The sequence below is a fragment of the Cnephaeus nilssonii genome (assembly GCF_951640355.1).
Source record: "Cnephaeus nilssonii genome assembly, chromosome: 4".
In the NCBI taxonomy this organism is placed as follows: domain Eukaryota; kingdom Metazoa; phylum Chordata; class Mammalia; order Chiroptera; family Vespertilionidae; genus Cnephaeus; species Cnephaeus nilssonii.
In genome coordinates this window covers 107,819,150-107,838,845 of record NC_137075.1, presented here as the reverse complement: position 1 = coordinate 107,838,845, position 19,696 = coordinate 107,819,150, and the positions used below count along the sequence as shown (strand labels likewise).

The following is a 19,696-nucleotide window of genomic DNA, read 5'->3' as shown; positions in this document are numbered from 1 at the left end:
CGGAACACGCCTCTCCTCTGGGTTTGAAATGTAACGAAATAGGTTCCTGAAAAACCAACTTCCCCCGCTTCCTCTCTCCAGGACTGCTCTCTCACTCTGCCAGCGGGGCCAGGTCCCGCACGCACGCCTCCCGGTGACATCGGCCAGATGCCTGCAGGGATGATGGAGACCCAGTGCCGGCGCAGCGGATGCTGGTAACAGAGAACACGGGCTGTCTGAGCATCGAGGCCGCCACGCAGAGCGGAGGTTCTGGGAAAACACGGCCGGGAAGGAGTACAGCGAGGTGCCCGAGGGCGGCGCCAGCTGCTGGCTGGGTACTGGGCCGGCCGGGAGGTTCGCAGACAGGCCGACCCCGGAGCCACGGCCCCTCACCCCAAACCAAAGCCAGCCGTGCCTGAGGCCAGGCTATTTTGGATGTTGGGAAGGGAATGCTGTGTACAGTGTGAAGTCTGGGCAGCCCCTGCACGGCCCACAGGGCTCGCCGGCTGCAGACCCCACCTGAACAGGGACTGTGAACAGCATCACCTGCCCAGGTCAGGCTCGGCACCAGATCCGTGACAACTCCACTCCGTCTGCAGAGGCGCCGGGGCGTCAGAATTGGACTGAGGACCTGGTACCTCATTTTCTGTGCAGGGGCCTGGAGGTCAAGTAACTCGCTCAAGGTCATACAAGCTGAGAGAGAAGAGAGGCCCATGGCCGCATGGGGGTCCCCGCGCGGAGCAGGTCCGTCCCCTGAAAACCCTGCGGAGGCGCCCTGGGCACGGCAGGCGAGAGGGAGGCCTGGTCCACCTGGCGAGGCGCCTGGGCAGGTGACGCCGGAGAGAAGTGTGGCCTTCTGCTGACGGACAGGGCTCGGCCTGCGGGGCGGCACTCCCCACCCCCAGCACGTCCGTGTGCGGGGCTCCCGACGGAAACCGTCTGAAGTGGGGCCCCGCTTTGGTGTTCTTTCTGCTCCTCTGAACGTGCAGCCAGCATCCAGCATCGCTGACACGAAGCCACGAGAAGAAAGAAAGAAGTCACCGGTAAAGCAGAAGACGGAGCAGGCAGCTGGGCCCGCTGGAGTCCTGCGATCCGCCGTCCCACCCAGCACTCTGGGGGCCCCCCACGACCAGGGAACGTTACGAAATTCCTTGGGATGGACTGGCCCGCTCCCGGGCTCTGTGGACCGTAAGCATTTCCCTCCCGGAGACCCATGAAATCCTAGACATCCCACACTGAAGGCCAGTCCCCGGCAGCCACGGAACATGAATCCAGAAGCCCGCGGCGCCGGCGACAGCACCAACACGCAGCGGCCGCGGAGAAGCAGGCCCGGCGCGTGGCGGTAGCGACGCTCTGGTGTGAAGTTATGAGCGGAGGGGGGTCCGCACACGGCGGCAAACTGCTTTCCCCGACGCTCACGAGTCCACGCAGCCGGCCCGCACTGGGCGCGCTCGGCCCTCCGCCGGCGGCTGTGAACACCGTCACAGGAGGTGCTGAGCGGCCTCCCACGCCCAACCTGCCCCTAGACCCACCGCTGCCCACTTTAGATTAGCCACCGCCTTCCACACCCAGTCTCGGGCCACTGCTTTTCGTTGTTGTTAATCCTCCCCCCAGGATGTTTTCCCACTGATTTTTGGAGGGAGTGGAAGAGAGGGGCGAGGGAAGAGCGACATCGATGTCAGAGACACATGGATTGGCTGCCTCCCCCATGTACCCCGACAGGGGCCAGGGATTGAACCTGCAACCAGGTGTGTGCCCTTGACCGGGGCTGAACCTGCGACCGCGGGGTGCAGGCCGAAGCCTAACCCCCGAGCACGCAGGCCGGGGCTCGGCTGGGTTCTCGTGCCACAGTCGCTCCGTGGCGCAGGCTCTCGGCAGAGGCCCAGCTGGTGAGGCTCCCGGTGGGCACTGGCGAGAGCCCTAAGCGGACTGGGCACGGACTTGCTGGCTTACTCGTCCTGTAATCGGCCCCTTTTATTTTTGTTCTATTGCTTCTCGGGCCACACAGACCGGGCTGAGCCTCCGTTTCAAGGGGGGTGGCCGTCACCGAGGTTTCCACAGAGCCCTGGGGGCACGACCTCCTCTCAGGACCTCCACGCGAGCGGGTCCAGAAGGTTCCTCTCCAGCCTGAGACCTGCTGGGCTCCGCCTTGCTGAGCCTGGACACGGGTGGACCGCCTCCCCCTCCCCCTCCCCCTCCCCCTCCTCCCGCTGTGGAGGGGGCCTCCATCCTGTGCCTGCCCTCCCCGGCCGGGCGGCTGGCGGACGAGCACTCTCCATGCCCCCACCGCTCTGGGACTCAGAGGCTGACCTGCGGGCTTTGCAGGCTTGAAGAGCCTTCTCTGTCGCATGCAGACTGGGACCCTATGAAGATGCCTCCGACTCCACACCTTACTCACTTCTCTCTGCGCAGTGACTAAGCGCTGACAGTGCTGGCACCCCTGTACCAAACAGAGAGACTATCCGTAGGGTGTCCCTCCCAAAAATGTATGCACACACTGAATAATTAAAGGTGGTGTTTATTAACAGATTTCATTTCCAAAATTGCACTATCAGCTGTTAAAGTGTGTTCACAGTTTGGGGGGACACCCTGGGTGTAACTTTACTGCTGTAAGAGACCTCAGGCATGACGGGAGGGGTTCAGGAGCCCCAGGACGCCCTGAAATGCTATGCATCTGTCAGTCACTGACACATCCACGGCCTGCATGGCTGCCTCTGTGGACAGAAGGCTGGCTGCCGGGAGTGGGGGCATGGGAACACAGGGAGGGTAGGCTCGGGACAGCGGGCCTGGGTGGCCGGCGCTGTGGCGGGCACTGCACTGGGCAGGCCCGTGGGCAGGGCTCCTGGGGGGGCGGTGCAAGCAGAGGACGCACACAGACCAGAACCCCAGCCCCTCTCCACCCTCACCAGCCCCACACCTGGCGGCTCCCCTGGAGCCAGAGATGCAGGTTCCTGGTGTCCACTGCCCACGCCCCGTGACCGCTGCACACCTGCTGGGCTCACCGGTGCGGCTCCAGCTGGGGGCCGAGAAGCAGGGCTCACAGAAATGAGACGGGCAGAGCCAGCCCAGCCTCCGCACAGGCTCCTGAGGCAGCCCACCTCCACACGCCAGCCTGGCTTTCGCTGGGCGTCTCCGCGGGTTCCCCGGAATAACGCGGGGTGAAGAGAGGGCATTTAGGGTGCACAGGCTTACTGATGTCTCCTCAATGAAGCCCCACTGAAGGACAGAGAGAGAAGCTTAACCTCCATGACACTCTTCAAAGTGAAAGTGACGCTTTCAAGGGATTTTAAAAACAACCTAACAGGAAGGGAAATTTTATGGACCCAAAGTTATACCTGAAAACTCCTGACAGCCTGGCCTGGGTGGCTCAGGGGTTGAGCATCAACCTATGAACCAGGAGGTCACGGTGCGATTACTGGTCCGGGCACATGCCCGGGTTGTGGGGGCGTACAGGTGGCAGCCGATCGATGATTCTCTCTCATCATCGGTGTTTCTATCTCTCCCTTTCCTTTCCTCTCTGAAATCAATAAAAATATATTTAAACAAAAATGAAAAACTCTTGACAAACAGATGATCAAGGATGCCTGCTGGTTAGGTAAATAAAACATACCTTTTGTACAGGCAACGATCATTGTAGGAATGGGTGCATTCCAAAACCTTATTCACAAATTCTTGGTACAGAACACGGAATGCGGCCTGGCCTTCCAACCATCCAGGCATGTGAGTGCAAGTGTCCGGACCCTCCAGACCAGACCAGAGGCCGGATAAACACCAGTGAGTGGCCTCAGCTAATGCCACATAGAGCAGAAGAAGCGCCCAGCTGAGCCCTGCCTGCTCAACCCACAGAACCATGAGATCGAGGGACAGACCACTGTTGAGGTCACTGATGCTCAGCGTGGTTTGTCACGCAGCTCTCGCTCCCTGGAACAACCTGTGGCTCTTTCAGGAAATGACAGAGCACGTCTCTCTGCTGTCCTGGATCAGGAAGAGTCCCCTCCTCCATTCTCCGCGGGTGGGCGTAGCTGTGGTCGCAGCATCCGCCAGCATTTTCCCAGCTATCGGCCCTTTCAGGGCAGCCTGGCGTTGGGAGATGGGGAGGTAAGTGGTATGATGACCATCAAAGAGTTCTCTGCTCTGAAATCCTCCTAGAATCTGAGTTAAGGGAGGACAGGGTTCAAAATCCTGAAGAAACGCGAAGTACAGTCAAAATTGGTTGGTAGCCAATTACCAAAGCCAGACAAAGATACCACACAGAAAGAAAATTAAAGACCAATGTCCCTTATGAACCTGGATGCAAAACTTCCCAACAAAACAACAGCAGACCAAACCCAACACCTTAAGGGAATAACCACCACAATCAAGTGAGTTATCCCAGGAAAGCAGGGGCGGTTCCCCGTGAAAACCGATTGGGGTAATACACCCCGTCAGCAGCAGGGAGGGGGAGACAGGCGTCACACCAACAGACACACAAGCAGCACGTGACAAAATGCCACAGCCTCTCTGATAAAACACTCTGCAACGTAGTAACTGAAGGAAACTTCCTAACATGATAAAGGGCATTCAGTTTTGAAATCCTACACCTAACTTCATACTCAACGGTGCACGTCTGAAAGTTTTCCCCTAAGATCAGAAACAAGACAAGCCGTCCTCTTTCACCGCTGCTATTCCGTGCTGAAGTCCCAGCCAGCGCAACCAGGCAAGAAAAAGAAACAACGGAATCCAAACTGGAGAGAAAGAGATAAAAAAATCTCTATTGCATGTGTCATGATTCCGCATGTAGAAAACCCCATAGAATCCACAAAAAGCCACTAGAGGTGAGAACCAAACTCAGCGAAGCTGCAGGATATATGATCACCACACAAAAATCACTTGTGGCCAACCGGCGTAGCTCAGTGGTTGAGCTTCGACCTATGAACCAGGAGGTCACAGTTCAATTCCAGGTCAGGGCACATGCCCGGGTGGCAGGCTCGATCCGCAGTAGGGGGCATGCAGAAGGCAGCTGATCAATGATTCTCTCTCATCATTGATGTTTCTATCTCCCTCTCCCTTTCTCTCTGATTTAATAAAAATATATTTTTTAATCAGTTGTGCTTTTATATATAAGCAATGAAAAGTCTTTAAAAAATTAAGGAAACAATTTGATTTACAGTAGCATCCAAAAGAATACAATATCTAGGACTAAATTAAGCCAAGGAGATAAAGTCTGGTTCACTGAAACAACAGAATCCTGCAGAAAGAAATAAAAGATACAAATACACGGAAAGGAATCCCATGGGCATGGACTGGAAGACTGAATATTGTTAAGATGGCAATTCCCCAAAGCACATGCAGCGTAATCCCTACCAAAATTCCAAACTGTTTTTGCAGAAAGAGAAAAAACGGAATCTCAAATTACTATGGAGCTGCAAGGGATCCCAACTAGCCCAAGCATATCGAAAAAAAAATAAGTTGGAAGACACTTCTCAAAATTATTTCAAAACTTCCTACAAAGCTACAGTTAACTACCTGGCCAGTGGGGCTCAGTGGCTGAGCATTGACCTATGAACCAGGAAGTCACAGTTCAACTCCCCGTCAGGGCACATGCCCAGGTTGTTGGCTCAATCCCTGGTAGGGGGCATGCAGGAGGCAGCCAGTCAATGATTCTCTCTTCATGGATGTTTCTCTCTCTCTCTTTCTCTCTCCCCCTTTCTCTATATTCAATAGAAATATACATACATACATATATATATATATAATTTAAAGCTACAGTAACCAAAACACAGGGTGCTATCGGCATAAAGACAGACCATACAATGGAAGAGGGAGTCCAGAAATAAGTTCAAACATCCGTGGCCAACTGGTTTCCAACGAGGCTACCAAGACGATCCAGTGGAAAGAACAGTCCCTTCACCACATGGCGCTGGCCGACTGGGCAGCACCTGCAGCAGGACGAAGCAGAGCGCCGCCTCCCTCCACACATGAACATGAGCTCGCGGGCCAAGGTGTGAACGTGAGCGCTCACACTATCAAACACCCAGTAAATCTTCATGGCCGCGGATTTGGCAGTAGATTCTCAGGTTTTATACCAAAGCAACAGCAACAAAATGAAAAGTAGTAAAAGTGGACATCATCAAAATTAAAAGCTTTTAAACATCAAAGGACATTATCAGGACTAAAAAAAAACTTAGGGAATGAGAGAAAATGTCTGTAAATCATATATCTATCCAAAAAATATAAGGAACTCTTACAGGTCAACAACAAAAAGACAAACCACCCAACTGAACCATGGGCAATGCTTGATGACACGGTTCCACTATGTTCGCTGGGAGATAGAAGATGCTCGGTGCCACTGGTCATTACGGAAATACAAAGCTACCGGAGAGGCCACTTTACGTCCACGGGACAGTTTCCATCAGAAAGACAAAATAGCCCTGGCCGGTTTGGCTCAGTGGATAGAGCGTCGGCCTGCGGACTCAAGGGTCCCAGGTTCGGTTCCGGTCAAGGGCATGTGCCTTGCTTGCGGGCACATCCCCAGTGGGGGGCGTGCAGGAGGCAGCTGATCCATGTTTCTCTCCCATCGATGTTTCTGGCTCTCTAATCCTCTCCCTTCCTCTCTGTAAAAAATCAATAAAATATATTTTTTTAAAAAAAAGACAAAATAAATGCTGGCAAAGATGTGCAGAAAGTGGAACCCTGGCACCTTGCTGGTGGGAATAGTTAAACACAGATCGCCATGTGGTCCAAGAGAAATGAAAACACGTCTCCACATAGACTTGTGCACACGACTCATCAGAGCCGAAAGGTGAAGACCACCCCAGAAAAGTGAGTGAGCGGATAAACAAAACTGTGACCCACACACACACTGGAATACTCTTCAGCCACTGAAAAAGGAACAAAGCACTCGTGCAGGCAACAGCCTGGACGCACCTCAACAATCCTGTGCTACGTGGAAGGAGCGAGACGCCACGGCCAGCCGTGTGTCTGGCTCCTGTTCCGTGGCATGTCCGAGAATCCAGGGACAGAGAGCAGGTTAGAGGAGGAGGAACAGGAATGATCACGCAGTGAGTACGGGGTTTTTAATGGGGAGACAAAAGCATTTTGAAACTAGAAAGAACTGGTGTTTGCAGTGTTGTGAACGCACTAAATACCACGGCACAGTTAATACCATTAACTATTTTAAAATAGCTAATTGTATGACATGTGAGTTTTGCCTCCATAAAAGAAAATGTGGTCAGACTACAGCTTATTGGTTCATTCATACAAACTCTCAGCTTCCCACCACACGCCAGGCACTCTCCAGGTGCACAGGTTAAGGCGATGGACAATTTTCTGCTCCGAACTGAAAAGGCCAGGCAAGGGCGGACAGAGACCACCGGGGCTCTTTGATTTAGGCTGTTCAGGGAAGACCCCCTAGAAGTGCCGGCTACACAGATACCGGAATGGATGGAAGAATACTGTTCCGCTAAATAATGCACTAAAATACAAACCTACCACAAGCCATCACATGCAAAAAATGGGGGCTCTCTAACTGCAGACATTCCTGGTGGTTGTTCGTTTCTGGACCTTTCACTCTTGGTTACAAATCACTGCCTTAAGTCCAATGGCGTGCTGCTTCTGCCCGCCGCAGGCCGGCCTCCGGGCCGCCATCCTCCGGAAGGCCGGTCACTCCCGGCTCGTCTTCCCTTCGGGGAGCTCTCAGGAGAGGAAGGAGGGGGGAATCCCCGCGTGGGGTGGGCCAGGTTCTCCGGTCTCCCTGTAACCCCCGTCGCCTTTCCGTAGGCGAGAACGTGAGGTGCAGGGAGGACACGTACCTTACTCTCCGGTCAGGTGGACTCAAACCCGAGGCCGTCCGTGCAGGTAAGTCTCACTGTTACCAAGCACACGACGAAGTGGCCCTGTCCTTAAGAAGCTTGTCACTGACCCCTTCCAAGACGCCCTGACACCCCTCAAGCCGGGGGGGGGGGGGGGGGGGGAGTAGGCTCCAGAATCACAAGGCTCCATGCAGCCGCCTCCACCCAGCAGCGCCAACTGTGTAAGAGAGAAATGTGCCCTCTGCCCTCCGGGAAGCTGACCCCAGCTCAGGGCCCGCGGGCCCATCTCGCTCAGCCCTTCCTGGCAGGTACACCGCGCACCCTTCGGGCGGAACACTCTAGTGGTTCCCGCGGATGAGCACACACCCTCTTCTCCCAAACAGCCACGAACGCCCGTCCGGCCCACTGCGGAGAAGGCCTCTGCCGCTAACTCCCGGCCCCGGCGATGCCCTCGGTGATGCTCCCGGCGATGCGCAGCTGTAACCCTCCCCCAGGGGAGCGGTGGGGATCTGAGTGCCGGGGCCCGTCTGCTCTGTGCAGTGACCACCGCGCTAGTGCTCAGGAAGCCCTGGAAAGACAGTAACTGAGCCCGATCCCGCCTGCGAGCTCCGTGGGAAGCGGGAGGGGCGGGTCAGCCCGCACACCGTGCAGGGGTGAGGCGCAGCAGCGTCGGAGGACATCTGAGCGGACGGTACAGGGAGCTGGGTGAAATGCTGCCGCCACAGGAAAACAACGCCCCACAGAGAGAAGGGACGGGGTGCCGGCCGGGAAAGTCAGTTGGGGGAAGACAGGCTGCCGAAAAGCGCCCGCTGGACCCACCCGCTCCTCGGAGAGCGCCGCTCAGGGGAGAGCGAGACCGGCCGGAACAGAGAGCAACACTGACCGTCTGGACCCTGAACAGACCCAGAAGCGACTCCATTCAGCGCCCACTGCCCGCTGCGCAGGGCTGAGAGCCTGAGCTCTGGGGCCGCACGGGCCTGGTGCTCCTCGTTTTCCCATCTGGGAAACGGGACAGCCTTCTCTCCAGGCAGGCTGGCACCCAGGGCCACCGGCACCCCCGGGCCTCACCGTGAGCCCGCTCACCCCACAGCCGGCTTGCTCATGCTCGTCCTCCCGGAAACCACCGCCCAAGCCCTGGTCCCAGGCAACGGGCACTGCCTCCCCCAGCGCCCCCCCCCCGCCCGGCACCTGCCCCTGGGCCAGCGCCCCCCCCCCCGCCCGGCACCTGCCCCTGGGCCGCACACCGGCCTCTCGGGCGCATCCTGGCACAGAAGCTCCCTGGGAGTGATCAGAGCATCCTACTCGACTTCCCAGCTTCAGCAAGCAGCACTGCTCCGGAGCAAATGCTCAACACTGTGCCGATTCAATACCCTCCCTGTCCTGGGCCGGCAGCGGAGGCCAGGCAGCCTCCGGGGCAGATCGTGGGGAACGAAGCGTGCAGGGGACACTCCGCCCGGGTGCCCAGCCCCTGCTCTGTCATCAGCTCCTACCCCCACGCTGAGCCTCAGCTGCCTCCCGTGTGAACTGAGGGACCTCCGTGAGAAAGCCGTGAGGGCCCTGAGACTGACCCCTGGTCCACACTCTGACTCTCCAGGTCCAGCCCCGCACGGAAGGGAGCGAGCACGGGACGGTTCACTGCTGCCCCTGGAGAGCAGGGCTGGGTGGTGGGGTGCCATCCGCCCGGGGGTCCGGGAAGCCGACTCAGAGGGCAGAGGTCGCCCTCGCTGCTGCTGCTGCTGCTGCTGAGAGAGAGGGCAGCCCGCGGTTCAGATGCCGCCGCTGTGCCTCCCACCATGCCCCTGCCGCTGAAGCTGGGGTGGACGGCCCCGGGGGACGCCAGGGGACCCCTCGGGGAGCCTAGGGAAGCCAAGCACAAACACGATCTCACGGAGAGCCTGCCATACCCCAAAGTCAGGGGCCAAGAGTGTTTACGTTAGAACATCAGACATCACGGAGTGCAACGCAGCATCCGCAGTAAACGTGAAAATAAGTCAGCCGGCGCCGTCCTGCGCGTGCGCCACGCCAAGCCGCTCCCCCGGGAAAGCCCTGAAAGCAGAACACTTCATTTGCCCGTAATCACGTTCCAAACGCCCGGCCGTTATTAATCCGAAAGGGCCGGGATTTAATTTCCAGAATAAAGCTGTGCCTCCTGGGCACGACTGAGCAAGGGAGGGCTGGAGAGCGACTCCCTGTTCTTCTTTCCCCAGTCCCTGGAGCCCCCACGAAGGCGGCCTTGCCTGCCACGTGGTCTCCGTCCCCGAGCCCCTCCTGCAACGGACCAGGCGCTCTCTGCTTTCGGAAGGGGCGCGTGGGGCGCGCGGGCAAGGTGGCAGCTGCGGGCTCGCCCCACTGCAGAGCCAAACCACGGGACCACCGTGTGGCCCGTCCCGCCCCTCCTCTCCCAGGCCTGCGGGTTCTGGACACAAACACGGAGGGTCCAGCCTGGGGAGGGGAGAGGCCTCCTGGCGCTAACCTTCCCGCGTGGAGTCGGTCTCCAAACCTTCAGCACCGTCAGCGTGGCGCCGAGACTCCCCCTGCACCCTCTGGTGCCGCCACTGCCCAAGCCTGCCGGGCACTCGGTTCACCCGGTCCGCTTTCTCCCCGCTCACACAAACCGAGTCTCCTACAAATGTGTGTTTAGGTTTTGCCATAGGATCAGGCGTTCAAATTGGAAAGGAAATCAAGGTATCAAAATCACAACTGTGGCATCTTTCTTGGTAGAATGGCATCATGAGGAATCACTGGGTTCCGGCTCCTCCCCTCACTGGGTTCTGGCCCTCCCCTCACTGGGTTCCGGTCCCTCCCCTCACTGGGTTCCGGCCCCTCCCCTCACTGGGTTCCGGCTCCTCCCCTCACTGGGTTCCGGCTCCTCCCCTCACTGGGTTCCGGCCCCTCCCCTCACTGGGTTCCGGCTCCTCCCCTCACTGGGTTCCGGCTCCTCCCCTCACTGGGTTCCGGCTCCTCCCCTCACTGGGTTCAGGCTCCTCCCCTCACTGGGTTCAGGCCCCTCCCCTCACTGGGTTCCGGTTCCTCCCCTCACTGGATTCCGGCTCCTCCCCTCACTGGGTTCCGGCCCCTCCCCTCACTGGGTTCCGGCCCCTCCCCTCACTGGATTCTGGCTCCTCCCCTCACTGGATTCTGGCTCATCCCTCACTTGATTCTGGCTCATCCCCTCACTGGATTCTGGCTCCTCCCCTCACTGGATTCTGGCTCCTCCCTCACTTGATTCTGGCTCCTCCCCTCACTGGATTCTGGCTCCTCCCTCACTTGATTCTGGCTCCTCCCCTCACTGGATTCTGGCCCTCCCCTCACTGGGCACAAGGGCCGGGATGCCCCAGACTCCGCAGACCCTGCCTTTAAAGGCAGGTGCGGTCTCTCCCTCAGCCTGGCACTGTAACTAGAACATTATGGGAACTCGAGGCACATTAATTGAACATTAAATTAAATGAGCAAAAGACTCCCAAGTCCCAGCTAATGATCCACTTATCTCGAGGAATACAGAATTCAACAGAAGATTCCAACCCGATTTCTGCAGTTGACAGAAACCAGGAGTCACCTGCCCTGTGACATCTCACCACCTGCCAGCCTCACCCCAAGGTACCTGCACAGGGAGACAAAATTTTTGGCCCCCAAAACAGGTTCTAATGCTGACTGATAAGAGCCTCACCTCCTCTTTCCTGGGCTGGTCAGTGCCCCACCACCCACCACGTCTAGGATGGTGCTGTGCAGAGCACAGGAAAGACTAAAATGAGAGAGCCATTTTGTATTTTTTAGTTAATTATGAATAATAGATATTGCACAAGCACATCTTTTCCTTATCTCTTTTACAACCGCATTTTCTTCTGTTTCCATGAGCTCCTTTGGACCCAAAGCCTGCTAACTGCAAGCTGCACCCCCCCCCCCCGCCCCCACCTCTCTGCCCCTCCTGCCTGCAGGCTCCGGCCTTCTCTCGATGGCTCCATGCCTCCTGCTCAGCACAAGTCTAAGCAACATCTCCACACTGAGGCCTCGGCTGCCTCTCTGGTCGCCTTCCAGATCCACTGGCCTCGCCTCCTTCTTCCCCGTTTCTCTCTGTGTCTTAAGTCAATATCATCACTCTCCTACCTCCACCCCCCAGATAATTTACCTTCCTCTGGGAACACTTGTGAAGCCCCCTAGGGGTCATGCATGATTCCCTGGACCCATGCAGAGGGCCTTGGTCATAGGATGTCTCCCGGGCTAAGTGAGTAGTTCTTAAAGTGACCACTGCAAGTAAACTCAGCGGTTGCGTAATATTTGACAGGTTAGATCCCCCGCTGCTTGGCAGTCTCGCTCTAAGAAGATGAGAACACTGAGATGGGCAAATTGAACGCAATTTCCTTTGTGTGCTTGAGCGAGCTCAGGCTTGCAACACCACAGCGACAGTTTTCTTCCTTCAAGTACAGCTTTCACGTTTTTAAAAAGGACTCTCACCCTTCAGCTCATTAGCATACCTATCCTGACAACACCCCAGAAAGCCCTCTGTTTGCAGAGTGAAAAATGGAAGGGACCTGCCAGCGGTGTTTACGGGAAACAGCGGAAGCAAACAGAGGTCTCAGGTGCGTGAAGGGCCTTCAAGTGGGAATCCTTCCTCACAGAAACTGGCCACTGCTCTCGCCCTCCCTCTCCAAAAGGTAGTGTCCAAGGAAAATAATGGGTCCCCTTTCCCCGCATCGAAAAATTCACAGGAACGTCTTAAAAAAAAAAAAAAAAGTCTGGCATTCTCCCCGCCAGCTCCCGCTTCCCTGGCTTCTGCATTGTGACAGCTGGGACAGATGGCGTCTGGGCGAGACTCCGCACACCTCCCGCCTGGCCCCGCAAGGCCTGGTGCTCGCCAGGGATGCTGCCTGCGGCCGGCCTGTCCCCAGCACCTCCTCACTCACGGGAGGGCTCCCAGGCTCGGGTGACACGGTCACGGATCAGACCGGCGAGGCTTATTTTGTCTGGGCCCAACCTGTTTTCGTCTTCCGACTCATTCCTAACGGGCACCTTGTCACAGCGCGGTCCCCGGAGGCGCGGATGGCAGCCCCCCGCCGGCCAGACTCCTGCCGGGATGCGGGCCTCCCGCAGCCGATGCCCTGGCCACCGGGTGGCTTCCGTAGAGGAGGGCGTACAGCATAGGAAGGGACAGAAATCAACATTCCCCAAAGCTCCCCAGTGTGTGTTCCCAGCAAATGCGGGGGGGGGGGGGGGGCTCCCCAGCTGTGTGCTGTGAATGTAAATTAAGAAGCGGCAGCAACGCCACTCAACGCAGCCTCTGTGGCTCCGCAAAAACAAATGAATAAACACTCACACACACACACACACACACACACACACACACACACACCCGTGTCATGGAAACCGGCCACCGCTTCACACGCAGAAGGTGAAGTCAGATGGTCCCCTTCAGGGGTCCGTGGTGCGAAGGCTCCTTGGATTTCCAGGCACGTCCGCACACGTCCCTCCCTTCGCGCCGCTGTCTGCGGGAAGGGACGGGCTTCCCGCACGGAGCCCCGCTGCGGGCTCAGGGGGAGGCGTCCCCGGACGGGCCGCAGGGGAAACGTGGCCGGCGGCCGGCGCCCGCAGCGGGAATGCGGCCGGGCCGGCCCCGCGCTCGGGGCGCCGCGCTGACCTTCCGCGGCCGGAGGGGGAATGCGTGATCGGCCCCAACCGGGCCGCCCGCCCGCCGCCCGCCCGCAGCCCGGCGTGAACCGGGCGGCGCTCCTCTGCGGAGGAATGACTCAGTATAAACTTTTAAATAATGGCCCGGCGACCGCTCGCCCGCGCGGACAGCACCGCGGCCCCGGCCCGGCACCGCCGCGCGGCAGATGCTGCTCTCGCCGCCGCGGGGGTCACGTTCGCGGGAGGCCTGGTCGCCCGTTTCCTGAAAAGCTGCGGAGCCCCGGCCCCGCGGCCCCGGCCCGGCCTCGGGCGCAAAGTTTCCCGAAGTTGAGGCGTCCGGGCGGCGGGCGGCCCGGCGGGGACCGGGCGAGGCGGCGCCGCACCGGGCACTCGCCGCCGGGCGCCGGGCCTGCGCCGCTCCGGCCCCGCGCCGCCGCCGAGGGCGCGGGATGGAGCCCGGGATGGAGCCGCCGGGCCGCCCGCCGCCGCCCGCCCGCCCGCCGCCGCCCCTTACCCCGCGGTCCGCCGCCGCTCGTGGCTCAGGGGCGCCGGGCGCGTCCTCCGCCGCGGTCCGCAGCGTCCTGCTCCCCGGGCAGCCCCATGTCGGGGGGCGGGGAAGGGCCGGCGGCCGCCGCCGCCGCCGGCTGGAAAGTCCCTGCTGGGCTGCAACCGGCTCGCGCACGCGGCGGCCGCGCCGCCCCGCGCTCCTCGCGCCCTCGCGCTCCCGCTCGCAGCACTTCCTCTCGCGCTGGAAATCCCCGCCGGCGCCCGCCGGAGCGCGCCCGCCCCGCCCCCGCCGCGCCCGCGCCCGCGCCCGCGCCCGCGCCCGCGCCCGTGGGAGCCGCAGGACCCGCCGGCGCGGCCGCCCCACGCGCACGCGCGCACGCTCGCGCCCGGTTGCCAAGGCCCCCCCCCCGCCGGCCTTAGCAACGGCGCCGCGGCAGCGGAGGCCCCCTCCCCCCCTCGTCCCTCCCGCCTGCGCCCCGCCCCCTGGCCCCGCGCCGGCGTCCCCCTTTCCGGGTCAAAAAGCCACGCAGGCCGCGTGGGGCCCGAAAGGTGCAGGTTTCCTCGCGGTCGGGAGGGATGGTGTCACCCGGTTCACCAGGGCAGCCCTCACACTCACAATCACTCACACTCACACCACACACCGGCACACTCACGGGCACCCACACCCACAGACCCGCGCCTTCAACATGTATTCTCGGTCTCACACACACACACACTCAGACAAACGCTCACATACACATATCCAACATTTACACACTGACACACTGACACACTTGTTCACAGTCACACACTCAGACGCACAGGTACGGACACGCTCACGTGTTCTCGCATTCCTGCTCACACTTGCATGCTCTCCAACACGCGCACACACCCATACAGACACACCTGCTGCACCCACAGCCTCATGCACACCAGCAGGAGGTGGGGCCGAGGGGCCGCACACCATCTGGGCCGGGGCACTCTTTAGTCTGAGAGGTCTCCGCATTGGGCCTTGGTTCGGCTGGAGTTTCCTTCCTTCCTCCCCGGCCCCTCCACACCCAGGAAGTTGGTCCTGGTCAAGTGTGAGCAGGGTGGCCAGTGTGCCATCAGCTCCCGGAGTTCTCAGCTGGCCTGGACGCCCCTCCTTCTTTGACCCCAGGCCTTCTGGGGCCTGGGAGCCTCCAGGGCCAGGGCCACCCTTTTCTCCAGAGGCCTCAGCCCTCTGTCCCCTAAGCCATCGAGGGTTCCTCAACGTCCTCCAGGGTTACCCCGTCCGCAGGGCCTGGCCAGCCCTGAGCAATGGAGGCCCGTCTCTGGGAAGCTCCAGGCCAACCTGGAGCGAGCGAGGCCACTTCCACGCAACGCTGAGGAGGCAGAATGGATGTCACTTTTCTCTTCTCAACAAGACTTTGTACAAAGATTCCTGGACCCAACACACAACATAATACAGGTGATGTATTATAGAGCTGTACACCTGAAACCTGTATAATTTAATGAGCCCATGTCACCCCAATAAATTCTATAAAAAATAAAAAAGATTCCTGGAGTGTGACCAGCGCAAGCCAGTCCTCCTGGTATCTCTCAGTGACTCATGGGACGAGGGGCAGGAAGTCAGCGCCTGTCCCAGAACTCCGACCAGGCTGACCAGGCTGATGGGCTCTTCATGCCAACAGGTGCAGCCACAGCAGTGGGCCTTGCCCCCAGACTCAGCCAGGCCCCAGCGGCGCCCCCGCTCAGGCCACGAACAGGGCACAGCGCTTTGAATTCAGACCAGAGGGGCAGAGGTGGCTGCCGTTCACAAAGCAACATGTCAGTGACCGGCCCGTCCTTGCTCACAGGCCCGAGCTCTGAGTTGAACCCGAGTCACCAGACTGGTTCCCCCTCCCTCGTGGTGGGTTCCCCTCTAGAGCTTTGGGGAACCCCTTCCTGCCTGTCAGAAGTTGCAATGACACTGACCTCAAAGGATCACGGGCCGGACTGCATCCCCTCCCCTAGGCTCCTCCCAGGTCCCAGGCCTCGGACACTGTCTGCCAGGTGCCCATTCCCACCTACTGCCTCACTCCGTATCACCGGGGACCTATTTAAGACTTGGCCAAGATCAGACTGTGCCAAAAATTTCCCAGGCTGAACTACGTACGATTCTTGTAAAATAAGCAACTAGGGAGACATTTCAAAGACCTGCCAGAGGGGTTTTCTGCGGCTCCTCCTAGCCTCTACCAAAGCAATTACCAAGCAACATCCGAATGCAGAGATGCAGATGCAACCGTGGTCGAGTCCCCCACCCCCACCCCCACCCCAACGGTCTGAGCAGCTATGGACCCCTGCTATGGGGGACTGGAGGTGAGCGGCACAAAGACGTTTGCCCCAAACCCCGCAACTGCTTTGGAGGCCAGCCTTCCGCCCTCTGCAGTTATAGCTGCTGAGCAGCAGTGATGGACAGCAAGGAGAACCAATCACAGCTCTCTCCTTGATGCATATCAAAGGCGGAACTCTCTGTTCCCTATGGCAACGTGGAACAACAAGCTGACACCATTTCTGGACAAAGACCTGTCTCCCAGGAATGTATGTAGCATTACATGTTTGCTGCATGTCTGGGAGAAGTGCACACAGAAATTAGAGGGACTCACATCCATGTCACAGCTCAGAAAGAAGAAACATCCGCTGCATAGTGTTAGGGGGCTTCAGGCCAGTGGAGGGGCGTCACGAGGATCAGGCCCTCAGTGACACCTCCCCCCAAAGACCATCGCCCCAGGGGTCCAACTTAGGCTGAAACGTGCTGGCAACTTCTCCCACTAAGACATGTTACATGTGCATCAGGAGGGACCTCGACACGTGGCAAACAGTGACTAATTGTTCAGACAAGAGGGTTCCGCACGCTGCATCCTAGGGGTGGCTGTGACCACCAGCTCTGCTCCGTCCTTTCTGCCAGGCTGTGTTGGGGGCCTCTTGTGCTCGTGCCCTGTTATTCACGTGAAGCTTGTGAATGAGCTATGACTGAGAAAGTCAACTACAACCAGAGTCCCCAAACAGGCCTTTGGAGAAAGCTGAGGCCGGTGGTGGTGAGCTGGGTCTGTGAGCAGTTCGCAGGGACAGCAGATGGGATGGGAGTTTGTTTTTTTTTGTGTTTTTTTCTTTTTTTGGGGGGGAGGATGGGAGTTTCCAGTCTGGGGACCGAAAGGGGTCTGAGTAGGCCTGTAATTGTCAGACCTCCTCTGCTCTCCAGCCTGGGTATCGAGGATAAAAAAACGATCAGATTCACAAATTCAGGTTGTCCCCACACCTCCCGCTCGCCCATTGCTCTCAGTCATCGCTGTGAGTGATTTGCAAGTAGGGGATGTTTCACAACTAACCAAGTTTGAATTTCCCTCTACTATTTCTCAACATAAATGCAAATAGTGAGCTCATGTCACAGGGGCTCTCAGTGCTACGTGCTGACGCTAATGGGACAGCCTTTAGGGCTGCTTCAGTGGCTAATGAGCGAGCTACCTCAGCAACCCTCCACCAGTCTAATCAGAGCTTTCTGTCTAGTCAGGACAAGAGGTCCCGGTGTGATTCCTGGTCAGGGCCCATGCCCAGTTTGCAGCTTCAATCCCCAGTGGGGGCCGTGTAGGAAGCCGCCGATCAATGCTTCTCTCTCATCATTGATGTTTCTATCTCTCTCTTCTCCCTTCCTCTCTCTGAAACCAAGAAGAATATATTGAAACGGAGAAAAAAGAGTTTGCTAAGCACCAGCTGTCCTGTACTTCCTCAAGTCTGGACGAAGGCGCCTGGGCCGTGATTGAAGGGCCAGGGCTGCAGGGGACCTCCCGCTGGGCTCTGTGGACCCCTGCCGGGGCCCAGGCCTCTTGGGCATGTTCCTGTACCTCTGAGCTGAGGTGCTGTGCTTCCCCTCTTCTGGGTGCAACAGGCAGGGCTCCTGTGAGGCCCCGTGGAGCGAGGCGGCCGGGGGGCACCTGAAGCAGGTGACTGCCCCGGTGGCCCCGCCACAGGAAATGGCCTTTCCTCCCTTGCTGTTTCTTTCTGAGTCTGAGGCAAACCAAAAAATTCCCCGCAGCTGGTTAAGGAACCAAAATCGGACACTGACTCTGGTGTGGGGATTTTGCCCTCCAGGCGGGGCACTTCATTCTGCAACTCCGAATGCAGAAACTGCCCGACAGGCCCCGAACAAAGCCCGCCTGGGCAGCCACTTCCAGGTCACCCCCCGAAAGGCCATGGGGAGCTCCCTCGGAGGAAACAATTCGAATAGGCGTGGGCCTGTCTGCAGTTGTCTGGGTAACTCGGAAATGGGACTGGGATGGTCCCTCCTGCCCTGACTCAAGTAGATGTGACATCTTGTTTCCAAAAGAAAGCAAAAGGTATGCCCGGCCGGCGTGGCTCAGTGGGTGAGCATCGACCTATGAACCAGGAGGGCACGGTCAGGGCACAGGCCCGGGTTGCAGGCTTGATCCCCAATGTGGGGCGTGCAGGAGGCAGCCAATCCATGATTCTTCCTCATCATGGATGCTTTTCTCTCTCTCTCCCTCTCCCTTCTTCTCTGAAATCAATAAAAATATATATTTCTTTTTTAAAAGGTAGAAAAGGATGAAGGAAAAGTTCCCCATTTTTTCCAGAGCTTTGATTCCACTTTTCCTCCATTTTTAAGGAAAAATAAGATTGATTTTACCCCTGGATCAGAAAAACATAACATCCACTTATGGATGTTTGAAATAGTCATCCATTCGTTCATGCATTCATTCATACAGCCACAATGTCCACTAGGCAGTTGAGAAATCCGATCTACTCTGAGCCTATTCTGCTTGTAAATCCCCAAAGCTGCCCCCCCTGGGGGCCCTGAGAATTAATGCCCTTGAAGGTGTCCCCCCATGCCTTCCTCCCCCACGTCACTCCGCCTGCGCTGTGTAACTCCCTGGAAGGCCTGTGAAGACAGGCACCACGCATGCGCTGAAGGTGTCTTCAGAATTGTGTTGTGAGGGTTTTGCCCAGAGCAAGGGTCCGGCTGCCACCTGGTTGTCAAAAGACCTGAAACGCTAATCTATAATAATAAAAGCATAATATGCTAATTAGACCTACCATCCTTCTGGACGAAGCCGGGGCCGGAAGGGAAGCCCGGGTCCCAGGTGCCAGAGGGAAGCCGGTGCCAGCAGCCGGGCGAAGGAAGGCCTACTCTTGCATGAATTTCGTGCATCAGGCCTCTAGTAATGCAATAAAAGCTCTGACATTTGCCCAGAAAAACAAGACAGCCGAAACGTACCCCTCTGAATACCTTTTGCAGTTAGGCAAAATCCAGTAGCATCATTTAGCGACATGCATTCAAGTTAAGATCCTTTCAAAATGCTGGAATTTTCCCTAAGCCATTCCTTGCTACCCGCCTCTCCCCCCAGGCCTTACTAGCACCTGCCATTGCTCCTCACCACTCTGCCCAGCAGCGCCCCCATCTTTCCTGACACCCATGGCCTCACTGTCCCCCTACCATCCCCTTGTTCTCCCTACAACCCCCTTCCTGTCCCCCACATGCCTGCCATTCCCTGCCACGCACCTCATTCCCCCCCATCTTTCCTCTGCCACCCATTCTCCCCCCTCCCCCCACATGAAGCGTGTCACTCTCCCACCACTGCTCGGCCCCAGGCCCAGCTGTTAGGCCAAGGCTGCAGAGTGGGCAGCCCGGGGGGCCAGGGATGGACGCCAGCACCTCCACCTGCATCTGACCCCAGAGCTCAGACCCAGGGACCAGCTGCTTCCTGGCCGCCCCGCTCTCCGGCCCCTGAGAAACCCCAGCTCCTCTGGCAGCCGCTCCAGGACGGGGACCCGCTCCCACGCTC

At 58.3% G+C, this 19,696-nt stretch overlaps 1 protein-coding gene across 2 annotated transcripts in view; it reads right to left on the bottom strand.

Moving 5' to 3' along the window:
• The window catches only part of TRAF3 (TNF receptor associated factor 3), a 96,349-nt gene extending 82,229 nt beyond the window's left edge, over positions 1–14,120 (bottom strand). For both annotated transcript variants that reach the window (XM_079768849.1, XM_079768848.1), the window contains exon 1: positions 13,906–14,120. The gene's annotated coding sequence lies outside the window, so the exon portion shown is untranslated. The remainder of the gene's footprint in view (positions 1–13,905) is intronic.
• Between the last annotated feature and the right edge of the window lie 5,576 nt (positions 14,121–19,696).